This window comes from Canis aureus, chromosome 31, assembly GCF_053574225.1.
Source record: "Canis aureus isolate CA01 chromosome 31, VMU_Caureus_v.1.0, whole genome shotgun sequence".
NCBI lineage: Eukaryota > Metazoa > Chordata > Mammalia > Carnivora > Canidae > Canis > Canis aureus.
The window spans coordinates 26,277,132-26,284,502 of NC_135641.1; the positions used below are offsets into that span (position 1 = coordinate 26,277,132).

A 7,371-nucleotide genomic window follows, 5' to 3' on the forward strand; every position below is an offset into this window, starting at 1 on the left:
ACTTACTAAGTGCCAGAGTATGTGCAAAGCACATTATTAAATGTGTTCACTCATTAAATCTTTCAACTCCATGAAGTGGGTACTATTTGGTCTTAACAACTTCTTCACATCATAGGATATTTTTGTCTTGTATCTAATAGGAAACTTAAGCAACCTTGCTAGTGTTACTGTAAGCAGGATGTGAATCCAAGACAGCCATCTGAAAGCATTACCAGAGCATCTCTCTTGATGGGAGAGAGCTCATTGGCCATGCATGTTTTTGCCCTGACCAATGATACAACCTCCTGCCCAAAGTTACCAGTATCACTAGGTTGGCAACAAGTCTTAGGAAGTTTACATCATCCCTATATTTTTGAAGTTACTAAATGTGAAAAATATCATGACCTCAGTGTTCCCTTGCTAAGCCAGATTCATAACATTACCACCACCTGCTCTTCCAAAGGTTTCCATTTAATGCAGGTTTAAAAATAAGGACTCTGAACTCTCTCTTGCTTTCTTTAGAGAAAAGGTGTAAGTCTGGTTGGAGTGTTTAAGAAATTCCAGGGTGATGCAGTGGAAAGAACTTGTCTCAGTACTGCCACATGACCTTGGGCAAGTCAACCTCACGGGCTTTCACTTTTCTCCATCTCTATAACAGAGTGATTGAATAAAACAATTTGGTTGGAGGAGAAGGGATCTGAATTGGATTATGTATAAGTTTATTGGTCTTTAAAATCCACAAAAAAACCCTTTAAAACGAAAACGTACAGTAGTTGGTAAACATGTAGTGGCTACTGAAATGCTTAAGGCAGGTAATTAAAAATCTTTTAACTCCTCTTTGTCTCTACTTCCCTCCCTCCCTTTCTTCTTTCTGTCCACCCCTCTCCTCCTTTTTTTCCCCATCTGGACAGTACTTTAGGTGCAAGGGATGCTGTTGTGAATAAAATAGGCAAGGATTCTCCTGTCATGGACCACACATTCCCATGGGGGAAAATAAAAAGGTAGTAACAAGTAACCCAATAAATAAAGTGATAATAGGGGCCATGGACAAAATACAGTGGGAAAATGGGTTTGAAACTGGCGGTTGCAAATAGAGACATTTAGATTTTAGAGACAGTGGTTGAGATGAATTTCTCTGAAGAGAAAACATTTTGCTGGAGATTGGAATGATGAAATGGAACTGACATTGTTCTGGGGAAGAACATCACTGAGAAGACTTGGCACATGCAAAGGGGCTGAGAAAGGCATGAGTATGGCCTGGTCAGAAATCAAAAAGAAGGCCTAACATCAACAGCATAATGAACGTGGAAGAGAGTAGAAGAAAGAGAGCAGAGAGGTGGAATCAGCCAGGCCATTTAGAGCATCTTAAGGAGTTTAGTTTTTATTCCAAGTATATTTGAATGTCATTGAAGTGTTTTAAGCAGAGGTATGGTATTGTTCATATTTTTATTTTTTTTTAAATAAGCTTCAAGCACAGTGTGGGGCTTGAACTCATAACCCTGAGATCAAGGGTCACACACTCTACTGAACAATCCAGCCAGGTACATCTTAGTCACATTTTTAAATGGCTGTCCTAACTGCAATGGATTATAAGGGCTAGAGAGTAGAAGCAGGAAGATGAGTTAGGAAATATAACATAATTAAATCAGGATCACTCAAAACCAAGATCTAGAGAATGAGAGTAGCCTGAAGGATGATTGGAAGTAGAACTTGAACATGAATCTGGTTTGAATGCCTCCAGTAATGTGTAACCCAATGTCTTTTAAAGTAGCCTACTTTATTTTTGACAACTTTATCTCTCAGAAACTATATGCTATGATCACAAAATACAATAAGTGCCTAGTAAGTATTATTTCTTCCATCTTTTCCCAGTAGTGTTTATGCATGGGCCCTAGATTCATCCTTTTGGGTCATACCCAAAAGACCTAATTATAACCCCCTGCAAGTATGGAAACTGATTGACAATCCCCTTTTCCTTTAGTCAGTCTAATTGTGCACAGCTTCATACTCACTTAGTGACAGGACAACAGTTATTCTGCTGTCCCACAGCCTAATTACTATAGGTATACAATTCTTGTTACACATATGCTAGAATAGCGCTGTGACTAAAGTATTATTGGGCTTTGCCTAACTAGATAGATATAGTGAAAAGGGCCTAGGTATTGGTGAGTTAGGCTGAGTCAGCTTGTTATCAACTACCAAATCCCACTAGTTGCTAGAGACACAGGTCTTTACCTCAAGCTAAGCCAAGTAGGCTACCCTTAAGTAGCTTTAGTCACATAGTGACCAGAAGATAGCATATGCTAGGTGAACAGGGACATGGTTCCAGCCATACGGAGGGATGGGGCTCTGTCTGGAAAGGAAGGAACCAGGCAAAAGGCCTAGGAAGTTGCCGAAGACCCACAGCTGTGATACAGCCATTTTGGGAGACTGGTGTGCAATAGCTCAGGGCTTCAATTTTTTGAAGCCCATTTACTAATAAAATTGTCAGATATTTGTACTATATAAGCTAGACTTTTTTTCCCTGTTTTTTTTTTCCCCCTCCCAATTGGCCTTTGGTATTGGTAATTTTGAACAATTATTTTGTTTTTTTTTTAAAGGTCTTATTTATTTATTTATTTATTTATTTATTAGCTAGTTAGTTAGTTAGTTAGTTAGTTGAAAGAGTATGAGTGGGGGGAGGGAAGAGGGAAAGAATCTCAAGTAGACTTTGCACTGAGTGCAGAGCCCAACGTGAGGCTTGATCTCAGGACCCTGAGATCATGACCTGACTGAAACCAAGAGTCAGATGCTTAACCAACTAAGAACTAAGCCATCCAGGCACCCCAATTTTGAACAATTTTATCTTATTTCAGCTATTTTCTGGGGAACCAAGAGATGGGATACAGAATCACATCTGGCCTAAAATTAAAGGGAAGCACCTCATCTCTGAGATGCAGCATTATTGCTAAGAAATCATCAGGAGTTGGGCTAAAAGGAGAGAATGTAGTGATCCTTTTCTTTGTGCTTTTCCAGATAAAGGTCTTGCTTTGATTCTTACATCTTACATTTTATTTTAAATAATTGAAGCAATTTCCTTTGCATCCTTGGCATCCTAGTTGCTCTTCCAAACAGGTGCCCTAGTTCAGTTGTTTTCAAAAGTGTGGTCCTGGGATGCCTGGGTGGCTCAGTGGCTGAGCATCTGCCTTTGGCTCAGGGCATGATCCCGGACCAGTGATCCCAGTCCAGGGATCAAGTACTACAGCAGGCTCTCTGCAGGGAGCCTGCTTCTTCCTCTGCCTGTGTCTCTGCCTCTGTCTCTCATGATTAAATAAATAAAATCTTAAACACACATACACACACGTGTAGTCCTCAGACCAGAAGCATCACGGCAACATCTGGGAATTGTTAGAAATGCAAATACTTAGACTCCAACCACTCCTCAATGTGGCACTCTTGGGGTAGGGCCCAATAATTTCTGTTTAACAAGTCCCCAGATAATGCTGATACACACTTAAGTTCAGAAATTCCCGGGATCCCTGGGTGGCGCAGCGGTTTGGCGCCTGCCTTTGGCCCAGGGCGCGATCCTGGAGACCCGGGATTGAATCCCACGTCGGGCTCCCGGTGCATGGAGCCTGCTTCTCCCTCTGCCTATGTCTCTGCCTCTCTCTCTTTCTCTCTCTCTGTGTGTGACTATCATAAATAAATAAAAATTAAAAAAAAAAAAGTTCAGAAATTCCCTGCTCAAATTGGTCCTAAAATGAGGACCTCAGAAGAGTCCCACACTTCACCTGAGTGAGGCAGATCAAGAATTCCTGCTCCTTCTGTGGGCTCGAGGTCAATCTAGGGTTAGAAACCAGTTCTCTTAGGTTGTGCACCGCGATTCTTTTCATCATATGCTCTGAACCTCAATCCTGGTAAAGAATCACAATGCTAAAGATAACTGCTAACATCATCTTTCCTTTAGTTTTGTGGGTTTACCAAATTGAAAAGGAAATAGCGGTTGGTAATTTCACATCCAGAAGTAGAACTTAAAGAAAGTAATCAGAGAAGTACACACAAATCTGATAGATATTCATTTAGACATGATTTATGACAGAAACTTAAAACTATACAGTGGAGAAACTGAATAAGTAATTTTATAATATATCCAAACATTCTAAAACAGCACAGTCATTAAAACACATTTTTTTCCAATGATACATACTGATATAGAAAAATACATGCTATCAAAGTACAAAAGTAGAATATAAAACTGGATGTTTACAATAAACCTGATGCTTTAAACAAATATGACTGCAGATTCTATTAATAGAAGAAAAATAGAAAAAATAAAAGGAAAAATAGAAGAAAATGTATCCACATTTAAAAAGTATTATTCACTGAGTAACAGTATAGTGATGTCTTTTTATTCTTGCTTTTGTTTCTGCTTAACATTTCTTCAATGATTTAATTTTTTCAACTTCATTATGGAAAAAAAAAGCTGATGAGTGGTTATCCCATCAGGCATACTAATGCTGGTTTCTTATTACAATATTAGGATGACATTTCTGGATAAATTCAGGCAACAGGACCTGTATATGCTCTTCTGTCCTCCATTCTAATCCAGGATATTAATCCATGAATGAAAGGTGATTTTTTTTGAAAGGTGTTTAATTAGTGTAAAGAACTCAGACATATTTGAGAACCATTATTAAATATAATTATCAACCATGAAATTTCTAGTTTCTAGTCATATGTCTGAGCAGTATTAAATACCAAAAGAGACGACAGTTGGAACTTCATTTTCCACCCAGTTGCTGTATTTTTGCATATTTATTCTTCATCTATACAGCAATGTGACAGACAACTATTTTAGGGATTATCAAGAGCTTTCGTCTCATGATCCTCTGATCAAGTTCTTCTATTTTTTTTTCAACATGGCTTAGCCAAAGTTAAGAGGAATGTGTTGTTTTCATAAATTTCAAGAAATGCTATGTTCGATATCATATAATAAGAATTAGAATAATATGCATTATTACCAGGAGAAATGCTAATATCTATAGCTACACTTTACTCATACTTATAAACCCCATTAAAGGGAAAGAGAAAAAGATGACAACTATGGGCTACTGGCAATAAATCCATTCATTAATTAAAAACTATTTATCCAGAGACAAGGTTAACTGAGAACTTGCAAGGCAACATGAATGTGGATGCAGCTCTACCCCAATGCCTGCCTGGCCCTGAACACCCAATTCTAGGGACTCTTCTCCAATGCCTGAGATTTATGGGCCTGAAGAAAATTATGCATCCTTGCAAATGTCATCTGCTGAGACAACCCACCGAGGGACCATCTCTCCTCTTTCTTCTTCCATGGATCTGCTCATTTAAGACAGCTCTGATTCTTCCACCAGTCCCGGAGTACTGTCTACTTTGGTAGAGGAGAGCGTGGTGAAGAAGGAAGATATGGCCCAGGGCAAGAAACAGATCAGAACTGTGTTCTCTCGGGGCGCCTGGGTGCCTCAGTTAGGTAAGCATATGCCTTTGGTTCAGGTCATGATCCTGGGGCCCTGAGATTGAGCTCGGCCTTTCTCTCCCCTACTGAGCCTCCCCTCACCTGTGTTATCTCTCTCTCAAATAAATGAATAAAATATTCTAAAAAAATGTTCTCTCAGACCCAGCTATATGTCCTCGATGGTAGATTTCAGAGATAAAATACTTTAGTCTCCAGCAGATTCAAGAACTTTCCAACATTCTGAGTCTTAGCCATAAGCAATTTAAGACCTGTTTCTCAGACCAGAGAATGAAAGGTAAGATGTGGCAGAAAAACAACTGGTCAAAGAATAGAAGAGTATGACTCGGAAGAGCTCAGCAACTACAGAATACCCAGGCTTCTATTCCTAGCACCAGGATACCTGAGGAACACTCCTGGAAACCTTCCAATATGGACAACCCAGACCTGGAATAACCCAGATTGGAGTAACAAGACCGGGAAGAGCCAGTCTTGGGGCAACCTTTCCTGAAACAGTCAGACCTGGTACCCCCAAGCCTGGAGCAGTCAGCTCCACAACCGGGAAGAGGGATCCTTGCAGCCCAACATCCTGAATTTCCAGCAAAATTGTGTCAGCAATTTGGAGTTCATCTGAGAAACTACTGGGGAAAGCCATAGTATAATACAATAATTCATTAAGTATTTTAGTACCCAGCAAATAATGGATTTATTCTCAAATTATTCTGAACCTATAACCTGAAAATGTGTGACGATGAGTTTACTATTAAATCTCAATTTGGGCCGTGGCCGAATTACTTCTAGGATCTGTATTTTAGGATCCAGTATCTCTGCCTTGATACTTTGTTTCTCATTATGCTTATCATGTCCATTGAGGAGGTAAGATTGGAGTCTAATCAAGGAGTTTTCAGTAGCAATGGCTGCTACAGACAGCATGATAAAAGATGTTTCTGACTGTAGATAACTAGATATAATACTAATTTGGATATCTTTAGGCTTTAGAATCTAACTTCAAGAATAGTAAGTAAAAATACACAGACATGTGATGAAGGATTATTTACATTTTCTGAGATTGTGAGATTTTACTTGTTGATAACATCAATTGTCATAGTGAATATTTAAGCTAAATGTGCTTCATCGATTTCCTCTGCCCCTTTGTGTTGTTTTACTGCAGCTGCTAATTTGTTCATTATTCTAATAGTTGTAGAAAGATGTTGTATATTTTAATGTATCATGATAATAGTACCAGTTTGTCTGGTTGGTTTATAGGTTTAAGTACAAATAAATAAAATACCCACTGAAAAACTATTTATTGAGTGCTTGCTATGTGCCAGGCACTGTGGTAACCATGGCTATAAAAGCACATCATGAAGATTATACTATAGTCTAACAGAACTTATAAAACATTATTAGACATTGGAACTCAAATGAAAGTAAAAAAAAAAGAGATTAGATCAGAAGAGAACTATGGGTCAATGTTATGAGCATTTAGAAAAGGAATGTATTCCCATTCAGACTTGAAGTTCTTTTTAGAATTCAGTGTTAAGGAGATTATGAAGAGGAAATCTTTCCAAAAGAAGCATAAGCAAGGATTTGGGGTGGAAAAAGACATCACATACATGGAAAACACAAGTAATTTTCTTTTGCTAGAGAATACATCCTCCCTTAAGAGTGCCATTTTAAGCTTTACCTACCTAGAACAGCATATAGTAAGCCCTAAGTAACCTCTTTTGATTGTTATACTTGGAATAAGTCTCTTTTTTAGAGACAAGAGGAATATAGTTTGGCTGCCCTGAGAATGGCCTCTGCCCATCTACACATTTTCTCAAACTCCAAATCAACTAACCAACCAAACCAAAAAATCCAACTGTGAAGAAATCTTTAAAAATAATTCAGTTAGGGATCCCTGGGTGGCGCAGCGG

The 7,371-nt window shown here is 38.7% G+C and overlaps 1 pseudogene; it reads left to right on the forward strand.

The window, feature by feature from the left end:
- Positions 1 to 2,320: 2,320 nt before the first annotated feature.
- Positions 2,321 to 6,122, forward strand: LOC144302176 (homeobox protein NANOG-like; annotated as a pseudogene).
- Positions 6,123 to 7,371: the final 1,249 nt, after the last annotated feature.